The sequence below is a fragment of the Camelus bactrianus genome, chromosome 33, assembly GCF_048773025.1.
Source record: "Camelus bactrianus isolate YW-2024 breed Bactrian camel chromosome 33, ASM4877302v1, whole genome shotgun sequence".
Classification (NCBI taxonomy): Eukaryota; Metazoa; Chordata; class Mammalia; order Artiodactyla; family Camelidae; genus Camelus; species Camelus bactrianus.
The window spans coordinates 4367587-4394214 of NC_133571.1; the positions used below are offsets into that span (position 1 = coordinate 4367587).

At 39.8% G+C, this 26628-nt stretch overlaps 1 long non-coding RNA gene across 4 annotated transcripts in view; it reads left to right on the forward strand.

The window, feature by feature from the left end:
- The window catches only part of LOC123616343 (uncharacterized), a 114428-nt gene that overhangs the window by 62542 nt on the left and 25258 nt on the right, over window positions 1-26628 (forward strand). For 3 of the 4 annotated variants that reach the window (XR_012503764.1, XR_012503766.1, XR_012503763.1), the window contains one exon: window positions 1531-1720. This is a non-coding gene — a long non-coding RNA (uncharacterized LOC123616343). Of the gene's footprint in view, window positions 1-1530; window positions 1721-14034; window positions 14140-14757; window positions 18444-26628 lie in introns of those variants that run through there. The other variant, XR_012503765.1, reaches the window with a different exon arrangement.

The window sequence follows — 26628 nt, forward strand, 5'->3', positions numbered from 1 at the left end:
TCCCCTGGGATATATGCCCAGGAATGGGATTGCTAGATCATATGGTAATTTTATTTTTAGTTTTTTGAGGAATCTCCATACTGTTTTCCACAATGGCTGCACCAAACTACATTGCCACCAACAATATGCGAGGCTTCCCTTTTCTCCACACCCTCTCTGGCATTTATCGTTTGTGGATTTTTGAGTGATGGCCATTCTAACTGGTGTGAGGTGATCTCATTCTAGTTTTGATTTGCATTTCTCTTAGATTAGCGATATTGAGCATTTTTTCATGTGCCCATTGGGCATTTGTATGTCTTCATTGGAGAATTGCTTGTTTAGGTCGCCTGCCCATTTTTGCATTGGGTTGTTTGCTTTTTTGTTATTAAGTTTATGAGTTGTTTTATATATTCTGGAAATTAAATAGGTTGTTGTTTTGTTCTGCTTATGGTTTCCTTTGCTGTGCAAAAGCTCATAACTTTAATTAGGTCCAGTTTGTTTATTTTTGCTTTTATTTCTATTGCCTGGGTAGACTGCCTTAGGAGAATATTGCTAAGATTTATGTCAGAGAATGTTTCGCCTATATTTTCTTCTAGAAGGTTTGTCATGTCTTGTCTTATATTTAACTCTTTAAGCCATTTTGAGTTACTTTTTCTTGAAATCTCTCCCTATCAGCCTCTCACTTATTTACTACCATTTGTAATTTCTTCATTTGGGTTAAGTAATATAATGATATCGTGATTACTACTTACATAATAAGACATTATTATGTCAGCAGTTCCCAAACTTTAGTATAAGTAAGAATGTGGATAATTGTTAAATGAATATTATTTATCTTTTATTCTTTGGAATCAGTTTTGGAGGGTATGGTTCAGAAATCTGAGATTTCACACAGTCTTATTATTATTTCACACAGGTTGCTATTAAGTAGGCAGCTGTAGGGCCACACTTTTTACTACTCTGGTCCATTTATTTTGTTCACTATGTGGCCACCATCTACAGCAAAATGTATGACATATAATGAGGCTTAAGCAAATATCTGATGAATGGAAGAATGAGGTAGAACCATTTTAGGTGTGGAGGGTAGAGAATCTCAGACACTTCCTGGTGAGTCTGATTTCAGGAAGAATATGGGGAGGTTGAAGCCAGAATCCAGGACAACGTGAAGACATTTTAAGTCACAGGAAGGAAAGGGAAGGAGAACAGGGACCAGAGGAGATGAATAGAACCAATATGAGTTACTGAATCCTGACTGTAGGTCTGACATTATGCTAAGATTTTACACATTTTACTTTATCTCAATTTTCACAACAACCTTGAGCAAAAAGTATTATTATCTCCATTTTGCTCCCACAGATATCCTCTCCCTTCCTCTTCTCTCCAGGCTATACTAGGAATATATAGGTTAGATACTTGACTACAGAAAATAAGACATTTACTCATTCCTCTGAACCCGTCCTCTTCATCTGTCAGGTGGGGAGGGGGTTCAGAAGGAGGTAGAGGAAGTTTGGAAATGTGTCTCATACATTTGTTTTTCTCATTTTCCCCTAGGTTTGCGTGCTAGCTTTCTTGTTGAAAATCGGTGCATCACTGACACTGAACTGGTGGGTTCCTGACACTGTCTGGAATCCATTCTTATCTGTTTGGTTAGACTGACTACTTTCACAGCTGCAGGTGCCAGCTCTCCCTTCAGTTGTGGCTCAAGCCAGTCCAAAGGAATCTACTTTCTTCTTTTCTTCAGGTAAGGTTGCCATATTTAGCAAAAATAAACAAACAACAAAATTATGATAATTTAAATAGACCATTGTTTCAGATAAATAATACATACTTTTTAGTGTAATCTTGTTCCATGCAATACTTGAAACATACTTTAAAAAAATTCACTATTCATCTCAAATTAAGATTTAACTGGATGTCCTATATTTTATCTGGCAATCCTTCAGAAAAAAATGATAGTGCTTCACAACTTCTAACTTTACTCCCAAAATCACCATTGATTTCCTCTCTCTGTTAACCATCTTCTAAAAAGGACCTACACATTTTGGGACAGAGACATTTATCATGTTATTACTAGGGAAACTGAAGCTCAGAGAGGTTAACATGCTCAAAGTCAAACAGTTTGTGGTAGACCTTGAATTTAAACTTGGATGTGCCTCTTTCCATATCAAATAAATAAATAAATATTTAAATAGATTTTTAAAAATAAAAGCTACTTTCCTTTCCAGTACTCTTCATACCATGGTAAACACTGGGGAGAGGGGAGTGTGTCAGTCAGACTTGGCTTATTTTTCAGGCTTCCCTTGTCTCTCTGTGTTAATTAGGGCATAATTCAAGTTGCTCAAAGAGACCAAAATATAGCATTACAATGATGGTTGAGCATTACAAGATGCTAGTCCTGCGGCTTCACCTCAAGAGATTGTTCTAAAATCCAGGTTTCTCCCATTGTATAAATTCTTCTACCAGATCAACTCTATGCACACATTCCAGCTCAGAAAAGGATAAAACAGTGAGCAAATCCAGAGAGAACAATTTCATTTTAAAAAGTGGTACAGAACCTGCACTTTCCACTGTGGAGACACACCGTCTAGTCATATACGATTGTCCTCTTTAATCTGTTAATGTAGTTAGGTTAATATATTTTCTGCCATGGAGCCAGTCTTGTATTCCAGGATGAACTGAAGTTAATTGTGATGTAATACACATTTTTATACAGTTTCAAAATTAGCCTATTGCATTTATGTACATAAGTGAGAATACTCTGTAACTTTCCTGTCTTGTTTGTAACTAATTTTGGTGTCATGTTATACCAGCCTTATAAAATTTAAGGTAGAATATTTTATTTTTCTTGTCTTAGAAAGGGTTTGTGTATGTTACACTTATTTTGGAAGTTTGGTACAACTCAGTGGTAAAGACTTTCGGACAGTTTTTAAATGGCTGATTTCCTTTAATGTCATATAAAATTTATGTTTTTCTAATCAATATTGAATCACTTTTAGAAGTTTATATTTTTCTAAGAATATATCCATTTTGCCTAAGCCTTCTAATTTATGTCATAAAAACTTTTATAGTATAAACTTATTTTTAAAATCTCTTTTAAAATTTTTTTAATTAATAGCATTATTTATGTATGGCATTTATGTCTCCCTTTATCTCTCCTTTTCTTAATCAATCTTGCCTGAGATTTTTCAGTTTTATAAATGTTTTCAACAGATCAGCTTTGGTTCCTTGATCTCTATTTAGACTGAGGCTTTTTTAAAATTACTTTCTGCCTTTCTCATTTTTTTATTGTTCATACTACTTTATTGATTAATAAAAACATTTTAAAATGCTAAGGTAAAAATAATTAAAATTTCTTTGTAATGACAATCTTTGGTTCTAAGTAATTGTATGAATTTCTAATAATTTATGCAGGAAATATTCTTATATTTTTGAGCTAGTAATGTCTTTTCTATAAGACTATCAAGCTATTGTTGCATGGTAGTGTTGCTGAAATGCTGGCCTCTGTGCACTGGTGTCAAATTGAGTCTCAGAGACAGAGTTTTGGGTAAATTGTACTAAGGCGTCAATGTGGAGGGATACACTCACTAACCCAGTATTTGAAACAAAGAAATTGAGTCAACAGTTATACCATTTAAAGACTGAGCTACTCCATCAAGAATGGAGACAGGGTTAGTTGGCAATTTTGGCTGTTTTTAAGGATTTATACTTGTGACCTTGCACCCAGGGAGAACACAAAGCACATCTTCTGACCCACCCAGGGGGAAGCCAGGGCCCATAAGTTTGTTTGACAAACCCATTGAGTTCCATTTGGAGCAAACCAGGAAATGCCTGGTCTGTGAATCCAGTCTGTAGCAAACCAGTCACCGATTTTTAAAATTATGAGGTGGTCACAGTGTTCAAGGGAGATCCACCCTAAATGTCAGGTAGAGTTAGGCCAGTTACAGAAGGTGTGATTCTGTTGTTCCCGACACAGGGGCGTTTTCGTGTTTAGTCTGTAATATTCAGGAATTAACCAAAAGGTTCCATCCAACATCTGATTAAATCTTCCCATCGTCTAGTGTGGCTTTTGAACAAACTTTGGCTGTTTTTTAAATTTGAGAGCCATATTCACATTTATCTGGGTAGTAGAGCTCAAGGAAAAAGGGAAATTGTGGCCTGGCAGGCTTACAGCATTTCTAGTAGGCCAGCTTAACAGGTCATAGTTAGTAACTTCAGTGTTTATAGCAGTTGATTGTGAGTCTCATAAATTAAAATACCCAGTTATTTCCAGTCTGTTCCCTGTAAGGGTGAAACCCATCACGGAAGCCCGGGGATGATCTGGATGTAGGAAGTTGGCCGCAAATCCAGCAATTAAAGTAATTAAAAGAATCAGCATAAGAATAAGCCCATTGTAAAAAAAAAAAAGAGTATTTCCCATTACCAGGCAAGGAAGGGTTAGAAAGGTGGCAAGAGTGGAGTTTTATGTTATATTTTTTGTTTAAACAAATACTTACGGTCCTTTAGCGTTTGTGCAGCCCAATGCTCCACTGTTTCAGTCGGCTGTTGCTTGTGAAGGGGTGGGCCTTTAACCTCAGCATCAGCTCCAGTTGGTGGTTTTGCTCTGGTGTGGTGAATCCACGGTTTGATCCAGCCCAACTCAAGGAAAGTATGTGTAGTCAAGAGTAGGTCATAGGGTCCCTGTTGTGGGACACAGCAGGGCAGCTGGGCAGTGAGCCAGTGGTGAGAGAATTTAACAGAGAGAAAGAATGGGAAAGGAAAGGAGTTCATTGGGGTGTGCTGTTACAGACCACAGAGGGCCACACAGACAAGGGTGCCTCTGTGAGCCCTGGGCTGGGAGTACAGGGTCTTTTATTGGGGGGAGGAGATGGTGGTTACAGTGGGTTTGGGGGCTGTGTGATTGGCTCATGCATACATTCTGATTGGTTATAGGTAATAAGTGGGAGGTAAGAAGTGTCGGGCCCAGGAAGGTTGGTGGGGTCTATGACGCTGATCAGGTGGGCTGAAACAGGCCAGCCTGAGCATCACCTAGGGCTATTAGTTTGTTAGGGGAAAAACGCCCAGTAGAGAATGTACTTTATCTGTTGAGGGATCACAGGCAGACATCTGAGAGCCTAGGAATGGGGGTCACTGGACTATGAAGGACGTCAATGGGCACAACAGTCCCTTCCAATTTTCCTTTATTACTATTTTTATTTTATTTATTTTTTAATTGAAGTATAGTGAGTTATAATGTGTCAGTTTCTGTTGTGCAGCGCGATGTCCCAGTCATGCATATACATACATATATTCATTTTTATATTTTTTCTTTAAAGGTTATTATAAGATATTGAATATAGATCCCTGTGCTATATAAAAGAAATTTGTTTTTTAATCAATTTTTATATATAGTAGCTAACATTTGCAAATCTCAAACTCACAAATTTATCCCTTCCCACCCCTACTTTCCTCGGGTAACCATAAGACTGTTTACTGTGTCTGTGAGTCTGCTTCTGCTTTATAGATGAGTGCATTAGTGTCCTCTATTTTTCTGTTTTTAGATTCTACATATGAGTGACATCATATGGTATTTTTAATTCTCTTTCTGGCTTACTGCACTTAGAATGATGATCTGTAGGCCCATCCATGTTGCTGCAAATGGCGTTATTGTATTCTTTTTATGACTGAGTAGTATTCCATTGTATAAATATAGCACATCTTTTTTATCCAGTCATCTGTTGATGGACATTTAGGTTATTTCCATGTCTTAGCTATTGTAAATATTGTTGCTATGAACATTGGGGTGCATGCATCTGTTCAAATTACTGTTCCCTTCAGATATATGCCCAGAAGTGGGATTGCTGGATTACAGGATAACTCTACTTTTAGTTTTTTGAGGAATTTCCATCTATTTTCCATAATGGCTGCACCAAAATACATTCCCACCAACAGTGTAGGAGGGTTCTTTTCTCCACAGCCTCTCCAGCATTTATTGTTTGTGAACTTTTGAATGATGGCCATTCTGACCGGTGGGAGGACATACCTCACGGCAGTTTTGCCTTTCTCTGATAATTAGCCATATTGAGTATTTTCTCTTGTGCCTATTGGCCATTTGTGTCTTCATTAGAGAATTACCTGTTTAGGTCTTCTGTGTATTTTTGGATTGGATTGTTTGTTTTATTGTTCCTAAGTTGTCTGAGCTGTTTATATATTTTAGAAATTAAACCTTTGTCCATTGTATCATTTGCAAACATTACACCCCATTCCATAGGTTGTTGTTCTGTTTGACTTATGGTTTCTTTTGTGGTGCAAAAGCTTATTAGTTTAGTGAGACCCTATTTGTTTATTTTGGCTTTTATTTCTATTGCTTCGGTAGACTGCCCTAGGAGAACATTGTTAAGATTTATGTCAGAGAGTGTTTTTCTTGTTTTCTTATAGGTTAATCATGTCTTGTCTTATATTTAAGTCTTTAAGCCATTTGAGTTTATTTTTGTGTATGCTGTGAGGAAGTAGTCTAACTTCACTGATTTACATGAATAGTCCAATTTTCCCAACACCATTTGCTGAAGAGACCATCTATAGTCCATTGTACGTTCTTGCCTCCAAAGATTAATTGACCAAATGTTTGTGGGTTTATTTCTGGGCTCTCTGTTCTGTTCTTTTGACCCATGTAGCTGTTTTTATGCTAATACCATGCTGTTTTGGTGACTCGGTAGCACTGTCTGACGTCTGGGAGGGGAGTTCCTCCAGCTTTGTTACTTTTCTTCAATATTGCTTTGGCAACTCAAGGTCTATTCCATTGATCATTCTTTCAGGAGACTTCTCTTGTTTTCTTAATTGGGAATCGTTCCTCTGCTTCTTCATTTAGTTGCATCTCTCTGGCACTATGGATTATCAATTATCTACTGCGGTCTTGAAGGGCTTTTTTGTTTTTTAAAGAGCATGCATTTCTTTGTAGGCTGTGCACCACCAATAATTTTGTTGCAAGGTCTGTTTTTAGTATGGATGGTTGCCACATCTTTCTTCTGTGTATGCTGCCTCTTACCACTTTGATTGGGGCTGTGGCTGGTGTTGTGGTGAACAGAGCCTGCCCTGATTGTTCAGCGGGGCCTCCTTTTAATTCTATGGTTGTCACAGCCCAGACAGGGTCTGGGTCTGTTCCTCCTTTTGTTGTAATGGAGGCTTCCAGCCCCATTTCTAAGCCATGGTGTGTGGTAGGTGGGGTGGGAGTGCTTCAGGTGCTCCTTGTTGATGCTCCCCTTGTCCTCACTTGGCCCCATGAATGTCAGTACTTTGCTCTGGTGTCCCCCAGGTTCTCTGCCCTCAGAGCTACCAGTGCAGCTCTGCCAACTTCTGGGTCACACACCTGGATCATGGCATGCTACCGGGTGAGCGCTCTCCCAGTGCCATGTCTGCGTGTGGTAAGCAGGCCTGCTGTGAACACTGCACCAGCACTCACCCCTGCCATGCAGCAGAACTCTGCTCCTTGCTCATTTGTCTTAGAGGCACAGGACCTGTGGAGCAAACTGGTTCCCTCTGCCTGGGGCTGTAAACAAATCTCAGTCCACCTATTGCTACTGAGTCCAAACCCATTCTGCTCACCACACGACAGGCCAGTAAATCAGGAGGCTAGGTCTTGGGGCAAGGAATAGCAACTTTATTCAGAAAGCTGGCAGATCAAGAGGACTGCAGACTGTCTTGGAGAACCATCCCGCTTTAGTCAGAATACAGAAAAAACAGGGGAGGGGGTGTGGTTGGTTGGTGCAAACTTCTTGCTGCAGGAATTCTTTGTTCCTGCAGCTGTCCATGTGGGTCCGGCCATGGTGTCCTTGTAAACCTCCAACAAAACAAATGTTATTTTCTATTCGGCAACTTGTCATCTTTACATAAGTGCAAAAGTGTTACTATCTTTAAAGGTCAGAGCCCCGAGAATAGGCTCTCTTGTATATTCCAGGCCAAAGGCAACACTGTTTCACAAAAGATGCAGAGCTAGCGACTAAGCCTGGAAAACAGGGCACAGTGGTTAAAACTGGAGGAGCAGGTCCAACATAGAGTCAGGTTTGTTCTCCTCTGTTACAATTTGAAGTTGTGGACCCTTGGGTACGGCTTCAGGTTTCAACTCTGGGAGCCCCTCAACAGCAAGTATGGTTGAGCCCCACTTTACTTCTTCTGAGAACACCCCAGCGATGATGCCGGCAGCCAGCAGACAGTGATTATGGCCCAGCTGCACTGCGCCCCATCCCCACCGCACACCAGCAGTGTTATTTTTTTTCAACGGGGGGACCCAGGCTATTCTGTTCTGTATACCCTCCCAGCCATGGCCCACAGTGCACCCCAGCCCCCTGAGGCTTCTGTCCAGTTCGCCCCAGCCCTCCACCCAGCTAGGGCAGCCAGTCCTGATCCAACCCTGCCCGCTTGCACCTAAGGCTAGGGATCTCAGGGACCCTTTGTACCACTTAACTCTCAGTTCTGTCAGCTAAGAGACTTCTGTGCACTCCCCTGAGCCTCGGAGTTTCTCCCTCCATCCTTGCTGACCTCTCCATTGGGGAGGGGGCTTCCCATCATAAGAGTCTAATCCTCCTTAGCTGCTCCCTCCCATGGGACAGGTCCCACACTCATTTCCCTTTTCTTTTTTTTTCCCCCTACCAGAGTTTGTGAGAAATTTTATCTTTTGAAACAGGTGATGTTCGGTCAAGGTTCAGCAGGTGTTCTGAGTGAATGGGTGGGTCCATGGCTGTCTCTCTTGGTGTGTCCGTGGGAGAGGGTGAACTAAGAGCATCCACCTACTCCGCCATCTTGGCAACTTGCCCACTTTTCTTTCAGTTGTTGCTCAGGTCCTTGTTCTTTCCACATTTTTAAAAGAACCTTGTCTCCAGCTTTGAAGGGATGCAGAGGTGTCTGCAGCTGAGAACAGGACCTGAGAGAGATTCATGCATGAAGGTTAATATCTGATCAAACTTGAACATACTGTTTAATGGCAGATTCTTGTGAAATATGAACATAATTTCCTGTTCCATTAGGGGCTAGGTGTGCTATGTAGAATTTAGAATTTCACAGGGGCTTAACCCAAGCCTGTTTCTGAGGGCCACCCATAAGTGGAGAAGAGCAATAGGTAAGAATTTATCCAATTTTAAGTGAGTCTCCTGACAAAGTTTTGCTAAAGTCTTTTTTAAAGTATTGCTCAGTTTTTCAGTCTTACCCGTGGATTGTGATCTACAAACTGAATGAAGCTTCCACTTAATACCCAAGGCTATGCTTCCCTTCTGGGTTATTTCTGCTATAAAGGTGGATCCATTGTTGCTTCAGATGGTAGTCCATACTTGGGAATAATTTCTTTAAGATGGTCTTTGACTACTTCAGTTGTCTTTTCCATCCTGGTCGAGTAGGTTTCTGTCCATCCCAAGAAAATGTCCATAAATACTAATAGATATCTGATGTTGCCTTTTGTTTTGGGCTTTTGAATGAAATATACCTGCTAGTCCTTACACGGGTGTTCCCCAATGAACTGTGTTCCTTTGATTTGATTTGTTTTTTCTCCTTTTGGATTGTTTTTTCACAATATGAAACAGCTGTGAACAATCCTGTAGATGGTGATTGTAAGGTAGGCCCTTGTAAGTGTGGTCAAATTAAGTTCATAAGGGTATCTCGCCCGCAGTGTGTTCCTTCATGTAGGTGTTTCATTGGCCACACGAGGGCAGCAGGCAATAAGATTAGCTCATTGGAATTCATTTTCCATTTTCCAGTTTGATCTTTAGTATTAACCCCCAGTCCATTGCTCTCTGATTATCCTCTAGATTATAATGGGGTTCATATTGTGTTAGTTCCAATTGGGATACTGGGGCTCCAACAAAGGGATTTTCTAAAGTGGCTTGCTTAGTGGCCCTGTCAGCCATCTGCTTTCCTTGACCTGCAAAGGATATAAATTTCTAGTGTCCTGGGCGCTGCATGATGGCCATGGCCTTTGGTTCAGCCACTGCATTGACTAGAGCCAAAATCTCTGGAGTATGTTTTACTTCTTTATTGTTGGAAGTTAACAGTCCTCTTTCTTTTCAAATTGCTCCATAAGCATGCAACACCAAGAAGGCATATTTAGAGTCGGTGTAAATATTTGCCTTTTTCCCCTTGGAAAGCTGGACAGCTTGTGTCAGGGCTGTTAATTAGGTCCACCTTCTGGGTAGAAGTTTGGGGGAAAGAGCTGCTGCCTCAGTGACTAGGTATTCTGCAGTAACAGTGTAGCCAGCACACCTGTCCATCTTTTATGAAACTGCTGCCATCAGTGAACAAGGCTCAGTAAGATTTTCATTTTCATTTTATTTATTTATTTTTATTGAGATATAGTCAGGTTACAATGTTGTATAAATTTCTGGTGTACAGCACAATGCTTCAGTCATACATGAACATACATATATTCATTTTCATATTCTTTTTCACCATAAGCTACTATAAGATATTGAATATTTTTCCCAGTACTATACAGTATATACTTGTTTATCTATTTTATATATAGCGGTCAGTATCTGCAAATCTCCAACTCCCATTTTTATCCCTCCCCACCCCCTACCCCCCTGGCAACCACAAATCTGTAATCTATGTCTGTGAGTTTGTTTCTATTTTATATATGGGTTCTTTTTTTTTTTTTTTAACATTCCACATATGAGTGATATATGGTATTTTTATTTCTCTTTCTGGCTTACTTCACTTAGAATGATATTCTCCAGGGCCATCCATGTTACTGCAAATGGTGTTATGTTGTCATTTTTACGGCTGAGTAGTATTCCATTGTATAAATAGGCCACATCTTCTTTATCCAGTCATCTGTTGATGTACATTTAGGTTGTTTCCATATCTTAGCTATTGTAAATTGTGCTGCTATAAACACTGGGGTGAAGGTGTCTTTTTGAATTAAGGATCCATCTGGATATATGCCCAGCAGTGGGATTGCTGGGTCATATGGCAAGTCTATTTTAAGTCCAGTAAGCTTTTTAAATGATTGATCTGAAAGATCAAGCTGACTTGAAACTATGTACGGTTTCTAAGACTTCAAGACAATTTGGGGTCATTGGTGCTTTTGCGGGAACAGCAGTAATGTAAACAGATTTTAAGGAATTGCTGGTTTGAATTCTGACATATAGATCACCTGGGAGGATGGCCTGATATTGTCCCATCCACCTGACGGAAAGCCAATGTCCTCCTTTTTGTGCCAGCAGTACCAGGACTTGGTGGGGTATGAACAGTGTTATGGGTTGGTCCCAAGTAAAATTTTGAGCTTCTTGTAATGAATCACTAGTTGCTGCCACTGCCTATAGGCAGGGAGGCCCACCTTTAGCTGTACTGTCCAATTATTTTGATAAGTAAGCCACAGGTCTAAGAATTTCTCCAAGCAATTGTATTAATACTTCCTTGTTTTTCGTATATATACAACCTGAATTCTTTTTTTTAAGTCTGGGAGGCCTAAGGCTCTGATGCCATGAGTAATTTGTTTTTGAGATTTTCGTATACTTTCTAGCATTCACTGGTCCAAACCAGAGGCTCAGTATTTGTGCCTTTTAGGGCCTCATAGAGCAGTTTTGCAGTAAGTCTAAAATTTGGAATCTAAATGCAGCAAACCCCAGCCATTTCCAGAAATCCTTGGAGTTGTCTCTGTTAGGTATGGCTCAATTCCTATTGGCCATCAAGTTTCAGGTTCCTTTCTGTAACTGGAAACCCAAATAGATTACCTGAAGTTTGTATATTTGGGCCTTTTTAGGGGACACCTTATATCCACATCATGCAAGGTGGTTAAGAACCATTATGGTGTTATTTATGCAAAGTTCCCAGTCCAAACTGGCTATCAGTAAATCATCTATGTATTTCAGAAGAACTCCTTGACTGTAGTGTAACCCCTGTAAGTCTTTAACCAATATCTCATTAAATATTGTAGATGAATGTTTAAATCCTTGGGGATGAGCCATCCATCAGTACTGGTTGATTGCCTTTGCAGTCCAGGTCTTGTCATTCAAAAGCAAAGAGTAGTTGAGACTTTTTTCCATTGGTGTACAAAAGATGGCACCTTTTAAGTCTAAAAGAGTAAAATATTCTATTTCACAGGTATGGTGGTAAGCAGGGTATATAGGCTTGGGACAGTGGGACGGTGTCCTGTACTGTTTCATTAATTGCCCATAGATCTTGAACAAAGCAATATTCATCTGAATGAAGTCCCCTTACTGGTAGAATAGGAGTATTATAGGGAGATGGGCAAGGCCTCATGAGTCCACATTTCGAAATCCCTTTAAGACTGGTTGAACTCCTTTCAAGGCCTCTTTATTTAATGGATACTGATTTTTCTTTGGGTGTGGTGCCCCTTCTTTTAAGACAAGGTATCTGGGGGCAGCAACTCTGGCTCTCCTCGGCTCCCCATCAGCCCAGACAGCCTTACTCACTTTTTCTTCACAGAATCTCCTCTGGTAATGGGTCAGGGTCGGTGTTGGTCGATCAAGTAGTTGCTGAAATCTGAAAGCGTTCCAGGAACCACTTTTAGGCATAAGAGCTCTTTCTCAGGTGAAAAGATTTTTTGAGCAATCAGTTTACATAGTAAGTCTCTATCCAGCAATGGACTTGGACAATCCAGTATGTACAGGAAATTATGTGTAAGTTTCTGTTTTCCTGTTTCTTATTCAAATGAGTGTAGTAGGGAGTGTAGTAGGGGGCATTGTTGAACTTGTCCTGAAACACCTATGACTAGTATTGTTGATTTGCTTAAGGAGGCCAGTTTACAGTTCAAAACAGAATAAATTGCTCCAGGATCTACTAAATTTTTTTTTTAAATTCCCAGCTCTTAACTGTAACTGGGGCTCTTGTGGGGCTGTTGGGATTGGGGGTAACATGCCAAGGAGCCCTGGGCCCCTTCAGTCACTATGTTCCTTGTCTGAATTTTTATTGTTTTGGTTACCATGACCTCTGCTGGTGCTTCTCTTTTCTTTATCTTAGGACAATCCTTTTTCCAGTGTCCTTCTTCTTTACACAAAGCACGTTGATCATTTTCTAGCCAAGGAAGCTCTCTCTCTCTCTTTTTAAAAGTTCTTCCCTTTAATAGGGCTCTGTTTTAGGGGGCCTCATAGAGCATCTTAATTGGTTTTGCTCTGTTCCTCTCTAGCATTGTAAACTTTAAAAGCAACTTCAGCTAATTGCCCTGGACTCGTGGCAATCACCCCTTTTACTCAGTTTCACTTTTTTCCTATTGTCGGGGGAGCTCTGGCTAGTAAATGTCATATGGATCATTTTCATATTTTCAGAGGCCTCAGGATCCATATCCATATACTTTCTATATGCCCAGTCAATGCATTGTAAAAAGATAGAAGGGTTTTCACTGATTTCTTGCTGGACTTCCTGCACCTTATTTAAGCTCTCCTGTTTGGGGAAGCCTCTTTTAAGTCCTGCAAGGACACATTTGCCGTAGTGGTTTAGCATGAACACGCCCGCATTGGTGTTAGGGTCCCAGCTGGGTTCAGCCTGAAGAATGGCTATATGAGGAGCCAGGGTTTGATTAGGGTCTGCATCATATAGCTTTTGAGCTTCCTCTCTCATTTTGTTGGCTACTAGCTGCTGCTCGTCGCTCGTCAATAATATACTTAGGAGTGCCAACTAAAAAACTGGCACTTGCCGTCTACCTCTGCTTGGATTCAATCATGAGCCACTGCAGCCGCTGACCTCCAACACTCCCTGAAAGCAGTTCAGGATGGAGGTCAAGAATGAGGTGCTCTGTGCTCTGGGAAAACTGGTGGAGCAGGACTTCAGATAGTTAAATACTTTCAGGAGAGGATTTTATAAGCCCAAATTCTTGGGTATTCTCATATCTAGAAAAGCACTCAAATCATTAACGGTGATATCTGCTCCTCGTAACTAGCAGTTTGCCTCTGCCTAACTGTGTGCTTGACTGCACTTACCCCCTTCACTAAAATCATATATAATACTGAATTTTTCCCCTGCCTTTTCAGAACAGTTTCTTACAGCTCTCTGAAATGCTGTCTCCCAGGCTATAGCCCTCATTTTGCCCCCAAATAAAACAACCCACAGCTCTCACATTGTGCAATTTAATTCCAGTCAACAGGAGTGACTAAATATCCACTGTCAAACAAGCTGACCATTTTCTGAGGATCATCACTATACGACGGATTATGGCTCTTCCAATTCATCAAATCTGAAGTGGTGAGTGGGCCATAATTCCAAAAGTATCCATCTGTTTGACCCTGGCCATTAGTGTCCATAGAAAGTTACTGTAATGGGAATTGCACTTCTTTGCTTTCCCCCGCTTCTGAGCACCCTGTTAGGTCCTTGAATTAGAGACCAGACTTGCCCCATAGTCTAGGGGTTCATTTTTTATAGACAAGGGATAGACAAGGGAAGGTAAATAGTTTTGGGCACTGGGCCAGCTGGGGCTTCCGAGGCTTCAGCTGCTACTGCAGGAGCTGGCAGAGCTGGTGCTGGTGTTTGTGGTAGACTGAAATATGAATCTGTTAAATGGAATCTTAACACCTAAGGTTAAAAAAGCATCCTCTACCTTTTCATCTTCTGTTTTCTTAAGTGGAACACTTTTAACCATTCTTTGCATCATCAACTTGTTCTTACGCTGTTTGCTTTCCTCATTATGGAGCTGTATAAATGCCTGGACATAGGGGATTTTTCCCATCTTTCCATGTCAGTGGCAAAACAATTTTAATTGCAAGATAGTAAAGTAATTAAGACTACCATACAGAGGCCATTTTTCATCAATATCAAGAGCCTTATGTTGTGCTAATAAAAATATCATTTTCCTTTTCATCATAGGGTTATATCTATAAGTTGACCAGCTGGCTAGCAGTTTCCCCAAAGGACTGTCAGATGGAATCAAGGAAGTGCTTTCCATGATTGAATAACAGTGTACACCAATCTCAATAAACAGAAATACCGTTGACCAGCAAATGCAAGCCAAACAGAAATGAGAAACCAAAACTGAAACACAACCATCTTCTAAATTCCACTAAGCCTGTGACCAGGTCCAAGTGACCAAGCCTTTTAAGAGAAGGAGTGTCCCAAGACTGGGAATCTCCCCAAATGGGCAAGGTCAAGGAGGCCCAGGAGTGCATTTCTGGGAACATACCTAGGTCTGGTAGAAGGAATCACAACCACTCAGATACTGTTCTTCTTCCCCAATGGGGATTTTTTCCCCCCAATCCAGCAGGAATTTTGGAGCAGTCCCAGTGGGTGGAGGGAGAGGGAAGGTCCCCAAGGCAAAGGGGGCCTTGGCAGCTGCTGGGGCCTTCCTCTTTCCCTGACTTTTAGCCTCGTCTTGGAGTTTGGGCCAACAGGACAGCAAGTCAAGGGCCCCCCCTTCCAGGGGGCAGAGCCTACAAGTGAGTTCCCCCCTGGAGATTTGGCCTCCTAAGTCACCCTCAAACCTCCACACTCCCAAGGGAGGCTGGCATGGAGGACCACTTAGGAGCACCCCACCAAGCCAGAGAGATCTGTGGTTGGGTTGCCTGTAGGTCAGAATGATCCCTGACAAGCCACCAAAATTTGTTGCTGAAATGTCAGCCTCTGTGCATCAGAGTGGAATAGAGTTTTGGAGACAGTTTTGGGTGAAGTAGAAAAGAAAGAGTTTTAATTGCTTTGTCAGATAATGAGTACCACAGTAGGCTAGCACCTTTAAAACTGTGTGTCCACCAGGGATGGGGTGTGGGGAAGTTTTATGAGAAGGGCTTGGGGTGGGGTGTGGATCTGTTGATAAAGATCAGAATGTGGGGGGTCTTGCATTCTGCTTGTTCCAGAAGTCCACTCAGATACAATTGCTCCTGGTCATGGAAATCTCCTGATGGCTTTGTGGGTCTCTGGTGCTCAGGTGGTTATTAGAACATTACTTTCTTCCTAGAACAAAGGAGGTTGGGTGGGGGTGGGGGAGAGGAATGAGAGTGAATATAATGGGAAGATTATGGATTATAGCACAGAAGCATTTGAGCAAGTTAAACAGTGATGGGGGTTTGTCAGGGAAAAAAACAAGTTTCAAGAACTCCCAGTCAGAGTGAATGAGCTAACAGCTTTAGCATCAGAGAAGCCATTTTGGACCAGAGGCTAGTTTACTGCTTCAGTAGCAAAACTGCTTTTCAGAAAACTGATACTAATTAACACACACACTGGTTGTTTATGTGCTTGCCTATGTTTCTCCCAAAACACACAGGGAGGATTTTGTTTCTAAAAACTTTTCAGTGTTGGAAAACAGAAAACAAAAAAGGGCTTCTTTATGTTTTTATTTTTTAAATTTCCTTTCCCTTATATTGTGACTGAAGTTAGACTCTTTCCATATACTTATTCTTTTGTAGTTCTTACACTCTGAAATCTCTTTATCATTGTTGACCATTAAAAAATAGTGTTTTAAAACTTTTTTACCTTTAATTTCTGTATTTTGGAAAAGTATTTCCCTAGTTTGTTATTTAATTTTGCTAATAATGACTTTTTGCTGTATACCATTTGTAAATTTTAATCCAAGGATATTGCTCTTACCCTTGGTAATTGCTGATTTCATACTTTAAAAGTTCATTTATGCTTAGAAATCCACAGATCACAAAAACTAATTATCCAGATTGTCATTTTATTATTATAAGCCTTTAGCTTTACATTTACTCTAAATTACTTTCCATAATTTATGACTTTAGCTTCTTTGTTTCACTCTTGAGTTTATTTTGGCACATGATGTGAAATGAAGATCTAAATTATTGTCCTCATATGCAAGTACTTTGTTGCTTAGCTATTTTATATACAGTAATTTGTACATGCTAGTTTATCCTTCCTCCTGCCTTCCCCCTTTGGTAACCATGTTTGTTTTCTCGGTCTGTGAGTCCGTTTTTGTTTTGTAAATAAATTCATTTGTATCATATTTGAGATTCCACATATAATTGATATCATATGATATTTGTCTTTGTCTGACTTACTTCATTCAGTATGATAATCTCTTAGATCCATCCCTGTTGCTGCAAATGGCATTATTTTATTCTTTTCTATGGCTGAGTAGTTTTCCATTATGTATACATACATTTACATATTGCAATATAATTACCACTATAGCTTTAACTAACACTTTTAGCACATCATTAATTACCATTTCTTCTCTGCAGTAAGGACATTTAAGATCTACTCTCTTAGAAATTTTCAATACAGTACTGTAAATTATAATCATAGTGTGTACATTAAATCCCCAGAACTTATTAATCTTTTAACTGAAAATTTGTACCTTTTGACTGATATGTCCTTGTTTCTCCCACCCTCTGGTCCCAGGCAACAAAAATACACTCTATTTCTACAAATTTGGCCTTTTTAGATTCCATATATAAGTGATATCATACATTATTTGTCTTTTGCTGAGTTTTTTCACTTAGCATAATACTCTCAACCCCCAAGTTTCACTCATGTTGTCCAAATGACAGGATTTCCTTCTTTCCCACGCTGGGAAAAAGATACACACACACACACACACACACACACACACACACACACACACACACACGTACGTACAGTTGAATATATATAAATCACGTCTTCTTTATTAATCTGTTGACAACGACACTTTATTTTTCCATATCTTGGTTACTGTGAATAATGCTACAACAAATTAGAATGAAGATATCTTTTCTAAATCTTGTTTTCACTTTTTTGGATATATACCCAAATGTGGGATTGCACCTATGATAGTTCAATTTCATTTTTTTTTGAAGGAACCTTTATACTGTTTTCCATAGTGGTTGCACCACCAGCATTGCACAAGTATTCACTGTTCTGTACACCCTCACCAACACTTTTTATCTCTTATTTTTGATAATAGCTATTCTAACAGGTGTGAGTTGATATATCATTGAGGTATTGATTTGCATTCCCCTGATGATTAGTGATGTTGAGCAACTTTTCATGTACCTGTTGGTTACTTGTAGGTCTTTGGGAAAATGTTGATTATGTTCCTCTGTCCATTATTAAATTTGGTTGTTTGCTTTTTTTATTATTGAGTTGTATGAGTTCCCTACATATTTTGAATATTAACCCCTAAACAGATAAATGATTTGCAAACATATCTCCCATTCTGTAAGTTGTCTTTTAATTTTGTTGAGTGCTTCTTTTGCTGTGCAGAAGCTTTTTAGTTTGACATAGTCTCATTTATTTATTGTCAAAATAAACTTGTTGCTTGTACTTTTGGTGTCGTATCAAAAAAATTGTTGCTAAGACCAATGTCAAGGAGCTTTCCTTCCTATATTTTCTTCTAGGCATTTTACAGTCAGGTTTTATGTTTAAGTCTGAAACCCATTTCAAGTTAATTTTTGTGAATGTTTTAAGATAAGGAGGGGTCCAATTTCAGTTTTCTCCATGAGCTTATCTGGTTTTCACAATACCATTTATTGCAAAGACGCAAGGGTGCCCCACTCTCATCACTCTTGTTCAACATAGTATTGAAACTCTTAGCTTATGCAAGATAAATAAATAAAAAGCATCCAAATCAGAAAGAAAAAAGTGAAATTGTCTTTATTTGTACATGATATGATCTTACATATGGGAAATCCTATTCAACAAAAAACTTGTTGGAACTAATCAATGAATTCAGTAAAGTTGCAGATTATAAAATAAACATACAGAAATCAGTTGCATTTAGGTACACAAACAATGAAATATTTGGAAAAAGAAATTAAAGAAAAAAATCACATTCACAAATAGCATCAAAACCAATAAACTAACTAAGAATAAATTTAAACAAGGAAGTGAAAGGTCTTTACACTAAATCATAAGACTCTGATGAAAGAATCTGAAGAAGAAACAAACAAGTGGAAAGCTAGCCTGTGTTCATGGGCTGGCAGAATTAAACTGTTAAAATGTTCATACTACCCAAAGCCATCTACAGGTTCAATGCCTGTCAAAATTCCAATGATATTTTCCATAGAGGTAGGAAAAAAATCCTAAAATTTGTATGGCATCACAAAAGATGCCATATAGACAAAGGAATCCTGAAGAACAAAGATGAAGGCATCACATTTCCTGATTTAAAACTATACTACAAAGCCATAGCAAACAAAACAGTATGGTATTGGCATAAAATAGATATATAGACACATGAAACAGACTAGAGAGCCCAGAAATAAACTTCCACATATATAGTCAACTAATATTTGAAAATAAAGCCAAAAAAGGTTCAATGCGAAAGGACAGTCTCTTCCCAATCCTTTTTCAAACCTTTGTAGCAGAGCTTCAATTCTCACTTGTCTCTGCAGGGAAATAAAGAATATTCCTGACTATGGTCTGAGCAAAACTGTCTATCCATAGATAGATAGATAGATTCCTGTCCTCTTGTGTAAGTGCCCAGGTCCTGGGTTAATCTGCAGACCTGTCCCTGAAGACCCAGCTAAAATCAGTCTTCTGTAAATTCTGCCAATTTACATAGAGTTCAGATGTAGTTTACTCCAACATGTTTTGCTTCCAGAGACTTCAGTGAATCAAATCCATTTTACTACAAGGCATACCGTATAATCTTTCTTAAATGTAAATCTAATTATTTATCTATTACTTGAAACTTTTCAAAATTTTCCTAAGGACCCCAAGGTAAATTTCAAATCCCTTAAGAGATGTTTATAAGCTACTGCACAATTGAGTCAAGGCTTCTCTCTCAGACTCAACTACTCCATGGTTCCATGCTATTGCTCCACTGCTGTTTAACTCTCTGTAGTGCAACTTCAGCATCTGACTTTCTCTTCTTGCACATGCTGGTCCCTCAGCCTGGAATGCCTCTCCTTACCTGTTCACCTGATTACCTCTCAATAGTCCTTTAGGTCTAGATTTACACATCATTCCCTGCAGGAAGCTTCTTTGAAATCACCTTCTCCGCACCAGGTCTACAATAGATGCCCCTCCTATGAGATCCTCAAGTACTCTGGACATCCTCTATAAGTGCACTTGTTACACTGTGTGAAAATTGAATGCTCAAGTACCTGTACCCCCCATTTAACTCTAAACTCTATGAAGGTATGTTGTTTCTTTTGTGTTTGGCACACAATAGACAATAGTAAATACTTACATATAAATATTATGTTCAAGTTCTAATAATTTAATATAGATTGAAAAATGTGGTTAATCAGCACTTAGATATTTAAGAGTGGGGGTATTTTGTTCTGTGTCAGCTAGATTTGATTTTAAATCACCTAACCACTGTGAGTCTCAGTTAACTAATCTATAAAATAAGGAAATAATTGACTTTCTCACAGGGATATTGAGAGAATTGAATGAGGCAATGAATGTGGGATGATGAATAGGCAGTGTTTTATAAAGTACAAAGCATCACACCCTGAAGGCGCTGTTATAATCAGATATTGTTTCTAGTTGATTGACTGACTGCATCCAAACTAAGGATTATTTGCACTTAAATGCTTTGAAAACCAAGCATTTCTATTTTTTTCTTCAAAATTACTAGTTAGGAATTGAACGATTTAGCCCTTTTCTTAAAAGAATCTCAGGCATTAGAGAGATTTTATTTTTTTAAGTAGGCAGAATAGATCATGGGGTGAAAATTGGGAAATTGATGAAGCCCAGGAGAGCCTGATGCTAGAAACTTCTGGGGAAATTGGAAGTTCTGTCCTTTCAGAATACTGCCTTGGCTCTGCCTTGGCCCTGCCCTGTCAGCAGACCTCCTATGAACTGAGCACTTTCTCAATCTTTCTCTTCCTGTTACAGGAGGCCATAGTTTTCCATCATGTCATTTACCTGTAACCCACCTGTTGTCTTTCCTCTTTACCCTCATTTAATCTCCATTTTCATTCCACATATATTCTGAGATATCAATATCTGTATCCATTTATTATTTGAGATAGAATTTTAAGTTTTAAAAAAAAATATTGTTAGCTCCCACATTTGCTACCCTACAATATACGCTCACTTTTTTTTTTTTTTTTTTTTTAGTTCTCTTAAGTTTCTGTCCAAGGAATACTTTTCTTCTTAAAAGAATTATAGATTTTAAACTTTTATCACTTAGAGCCAACTGCAACCTTCTGTGGGACTTTAAGAGCAAAACTCACTTTCGGCTTTTTTTTTTTCTTTCCATCACAAAAATCTTCAGGGAGATGAGCACAGCAACTGGGTTCCCTTCCCCCCTCCCCTCTCTCAGGTAAGAGCAGCCCAGACGTGGGAAGTGCGTCCTTCCTCCCTTGGATCTTACCTGTCACTTTAGAACAACTAATTTCTGTAAGACCATCTTCTTATCCCTTTACCCTGCAATTCTATGACTTCTCTCTGTGAGGCAGAGTTTAACAACCAATGTGCTACGATGAAGCTGTCAACCTTGAAACAAGCAGCTTATGATAGCAAGCATGTGGTTTTTCTTCAGCCTACATGATGGCTAGACAGCGTCTCAGGTTTTCAGTGCCTTCAGTCTGGTACTCTCTACACAGTATTATTTTGTATGTGTTTCTTGAGAATGATTGCAGAGCGATGCTTAATGGACAATACTTACATGACATGTGATTCAGGAGACCCTAGTTGGTATTTCCATTTCAGCAAATCTGCAATGTTACAATAGGAAGCCCAGTACTTTATTTTTATAAGAATCCTAAGTGTTGGCTAGGAGAAATGCTGAAGTAGCTTTTAGGACTACAGGCTGAGCCCTGGAAGCTGGGGTTTTAAAACATAAAGAGGGTGGGATTGCCAAAATGGCAGAGTAGAAGGACTCAGTGCTCACGCTTTCCCACAAATACAACAAAAACTACATCTACATATGGAACAATTTGCACAAAACACCTACTGAACTTTGGCAGAGTATCTCTTACATTGGAAATACAAGGAGAAAGAATCCTCACAAAACTGGGTAGATGAAAAAAAAAAAAAAGAAAAAGGAAAGAGAGCTTCAGAGGCTTGGAGGAGAAAACAGCAGCTGCTTGGCAGACAGAACTGAGAGAAACTGGCGCAGAGGGTCTATGCGATCCGTAGACCAAGACGCAAGGCAGCGGGGGTGGGCTGAGACTGGGGACTAGAACTCAGGCTTCCATGGATGAGCCTGCGAAGAGGACTGGGGCTGACTGCACAGAGGCAAGCTTAGGGGGAGTGTGTGCAGAAGAGTCTGGGTCCCCCCATACAGAGCACTACTGCTGACATGCATGGGACGGAGGGATGGTAGCAGCCATCTCCACTAGCCCAGAGGGAGTTGCTCAGCGCCGTTGTTGGCACACGCTCTCCTGAGCAGAGGGCATGGCACAAACACAGCCATCTTCTCAGCTTGCTTTAGGGGGGGCACAATCATTGGTGCACCGCTCTCTGGTAGGGGTGGGGCTGAAACCTGAATCCATTCCCAGGGGTCCAGCAACTGTGCAGGCAGGACTGAGATTTGGATCCAGCCCCAGGCAGGGTGACAGATTTGCTCCACTGGTGCCTTCATGGGCCCACACCTCTGAGACAACTGAATGGAATTCTGGCATGCAGCTGGGCTGGGTCTGGTTTAACAGCAGGCCTGCATATGCAGGGTGAGGCTGGGGTCTGGGTTGACTCTGTGTCTCACAGTGGATCCAGGTCCATGAATACATGTGCACTACCGGGTACCTAGCGCCTGGTGTTGGTGGATCTGCACTGGTGGCTCTGAGGGCACAGAACCTGGGGGACATCAGGGCAGGTTGCCAGCATACCTGTGGCTGAACCAGGGACAAGGGCAGCAACTGCAAAGTGTGCTTTGTAAGCCCAAACAGAGGCACTTTCTGGTGGGCATGTCCAGTAGAGGCGTGCTCAGCAACTTCCCTTCCAGGGGACATCTCCAGTCACACCTGCCACACGCCACAGCTCAGAAGCTGTCTGGGAGCCTCTGTTCCAACAATGGGGAAGCAGACTCAGCCTGTGTCAGAGTTCCAAAATCCACAGAGCAAAGAGGAGGCCACCCTCAGCAAGCAGGGCAGGCCCAGGCCACCACAGCACCAACTACACTCTCAGTCAAGAGGCTAACAGCCAGCACACAGGGAGGAAAGACGTGGCAGCCACCCACACTAGACATAGCCCTCGTGACAAAAATGTTAGACGTGAACAGTCTACACAGAGAAGCTCCCACATTAAAAAAAAAAAAAGAAAAAAAAAAAAAAAAGCTCTTCAAGACCACCGCACATAACTGTTACTCCTAAAATCCCAGATTCAGAAACATACCAGAAAAATGAAGAAGCAGAGGCGTCACTCCTAATTAAAAGAACAAGAGAAGTCCCCTGAAAGAATGAAAAATGAAATAGGCCTTGACAGTCTACTACATCCTGAGCTCCCAAAACAGGCAATAAAAGCACTGAAGGAAATAAAAAGGGGAAATTTAAAAGATTTAGGGTTAAATGAGTAACAGTTAAATTAGTCTTCAAGCTTTCAGTGTGCCAGCTAAAAATGTCGCTCACCACCCAGCTATGCGGGTTGAATCATTAGCTACTGCAGTCACTGATCTTAAACACACCGGGACAGGAGCTCAGGGTGGGGAGCAGGACTGAGATCCTCTCTGCTCTGGGAAAACTGGCAGAACAGTACTTCAGATAACTATATATTTTCAGGAAAACACTTTTTTTATGAACCTGGATTCTTACATCTTCCCATACTTAAGAAAATCACTGAAACCATTAACTGAGATATCTGTTCCTCATGAGTGGCAGAAACCTATGAGACGTGTGCTTGGTTGCAGGGACCACCTTTGACAAAGTCACATGTATACTGGTGTCCCCCTTTACCTCTTTGGAACACTTTCCCAGAGCTGTCTCAGAGGCGTCTCCAAGGCTCTAGCCTTTAGTAAGACGCAGAATAAACTTGACTTACAGCTTTAACATTGTGTGTTGGTTTTTTGTTTTTTTTTTTTAAAGGAGACAAATGTTTCTGTCTTTGTGGAAATACATGGTCTGCTGAAAGGCAGTTTATACATAGATGCAATTCTCTCTGGCTAATGGAGTACAGGATGGTTATTTTGTTTGGATGTGAAATGTGGGGGCAAAATATAGGAAAACCAAGATTCTGGTGTGACCTTAGTCACTGGGTCAGAGTACTATGTTTGGAGCTTGTCACATGATTCATATACAGGGACAATTGGAGAGCAGGGTTAAAAGATCAAGACAAAACCATCTCCACAGAGAGATCACATGAACTTATAAGCCCTTAGTGACAGCACGCCAGGGTTTCAGTTTTCTTTACAGCAGTTTACTTTCTAGCCAGTGTTTTTATTATTATTAATAATATTATTACTATTCATATTTTTAATGAGGATTTGGCACTGCTGTCTTAAAAAAAACTGCAGAATAACTTGCCATCTTTCCCTTTTTACTAAGTGATCCTCTTTTGTTTACTTCGCATTGGGCATGTTAATTTCTTCCTCAAATGAGTCAGTCAAGATGGAATTGTTACATTAGTTGAAAAGAAGAAAAGTACCAGTATCCTGAATCAGGAAAGAGCTTGAAAAGAAACATAAAAGGCACTGTTTTACTCTCTCTGATGAGGGGGAAATTACAAAGAATATTCTAACAATGAAATAGCAAAATATCCTGAATATAATATTGTCAAATAGTAATCCATTGTCATGGCCATTCAATTGTCTCATAAGATCCTCATAATTCATAATCAGGGATGGAAAATCAAGAGAGGTCTATGAAGCAGGTGTTGTGACTGACCTACTGTTCTGATTGGGAAAACATTCGTGTTTATTTGGATCCTGACTGATTATTGTTGTCCTGTTCCCATGATGCTCCTTTCTAACATTTAAAAAGAAAAGCATTCCAATCCCCTGCTTCTGATGCTGAATGTAATTCAGGTTGGATTTTGTCAGGAAACTGCATTTTAAACGTAAACCTCAGGTCAATTTCTAAATCAGTTTCTCCACAGACAAATATTTATTTATAAAATGTAAAAGAATGAAAAGGCTTCAATGAAAAAAAATTAGAAAGGGGAAAAAACCTCACAGGTTAAAAATTAATTAGGTTTTACATGGTTGCTGTGTTTCTATGTCAACTTCGTATTTTTAGGAAATTTTTACAAAAAAATGTCTATCAGAGTATATATTTTAGAAACATTTTTATAATATACTTTATTAATTTTAATACTCTGCCTCCAACACCTGCTTGTGGGATACATGTGCCCATTGCAATTGCACTCTCGTGGTGGGAAAATTGGTAACTTTTTCTTACCTGAGCAGCCACTGAGAAGATCCCCTCAGCTTCCTGCTGGTGGAGCTCCAGCACCTGCTGTAGAATAGAGAGAATTATTTCCTCTGCATGTGTGGCTAGTTACACTCTTTGAGAGATAAGACATACTCATTCTTCATTCTGTTACAGAATAGTAAACAGGGAGTTTCAATTGAAGCATCCACATACAAGGATGTGGGATTTCACTGCAATGTACCAGGTCAGGATGCAGGTTTTCAAATATTTGAGAATTGGCTTTACAACTCTAGAAACTTCTCAACCACAAGAGAGAGAAAAAAGGTGTAGAAAGTGGAGATTAAAAGAGCATCTTACCCGCACTAATTTGCTTTCCCACTAGTGCATGAGGGATCTCTTTTCTCCACATCCTCATGGAGACACAGCCAACATTTGTTACTTGTGGTCTTTTTGGTAATAGCCATTCTGAGAGGTTTGAGGTGATAACTCATCATGGTTTTGATTAACATTTCTCTGATGAATAGTGATGGTGAACACCTTTTCATGTGCATGTTTGCCATCTGTGTTTTCTTTGGAAAAATATCTGTTGATGTCTTCTGCCCATTTTTTGACTTTTTTTCAATATTGAGTTGTATGAGCTGTTCGTGTATTTTGGATATTAACCCCTTGTAAGTAAGTCACATCCTTTCCAAATGTTTTTTCCCATTTAGGAGATTGTCTTTTTTTTTTTTAATGTTTTTTATTGAGTTATAGTCATTTTACAATGTTGTGTCAAATTCCAGTGTGGAGCACAATTTTTCAGTTATACATGAGCATACATATATTCATTGTCACATTTTTTTCCCTGTGAGCTTCCACAAGATCTTGTATCTATTTCCCTGTGCTATACAGTATAACCTTGTTTATCTATTCTACATATACCTGTCAGTATCTACAAATTTTGAACTCCCAGTCTGTCCCTTCCCCCCCCCCCCCCCCGCCCCCATGGCAACCTGGGAGGTTGTCTTTTTGTTTGTTGATGGGTTTCTTTGCTATGCAAAAGCTTTTGCATTTAATTGGGTCCCATGTGTTTATTTTTGCTTTTGTTTCCTTTGCCTTAGGAAACGGATCCAAAAAAAAATATTGCTACAATTTATGTCAAAGAGTGTTCTGCCTATATCAAAAAGTCTTATATTTAGGCCTTTAAATCATTTTGAGTTTACTTTTGTATATGGTGTGAGAAAATGTTCTAATTTAATTCTTTTACATGTAACAGTTCAGTTTTCCAAGGACCACTTATTGAAGAGACTGTCTTCTCCATTGTTTATTCTTGCCTCCTAAAAAAGCCTAGGAATCCATGTCCCTGCCTCTTTGAGACATTAAGATGCAAGAAAGAGAACCCAAGTTGTTACAAGAAGAAAAAAAAAAAAAGATGAAGTGTGTATTCCTGTGACGAGAATATTAAAGCATACTTACATCGCACCCTCCTTCTCAGTGTCCCCACTCTCCATCTAAATCTTCTTAGGGGTAGTTATCCTTCCTCTGTATTTTGGGTGGAAACTCAAGGTGTCCA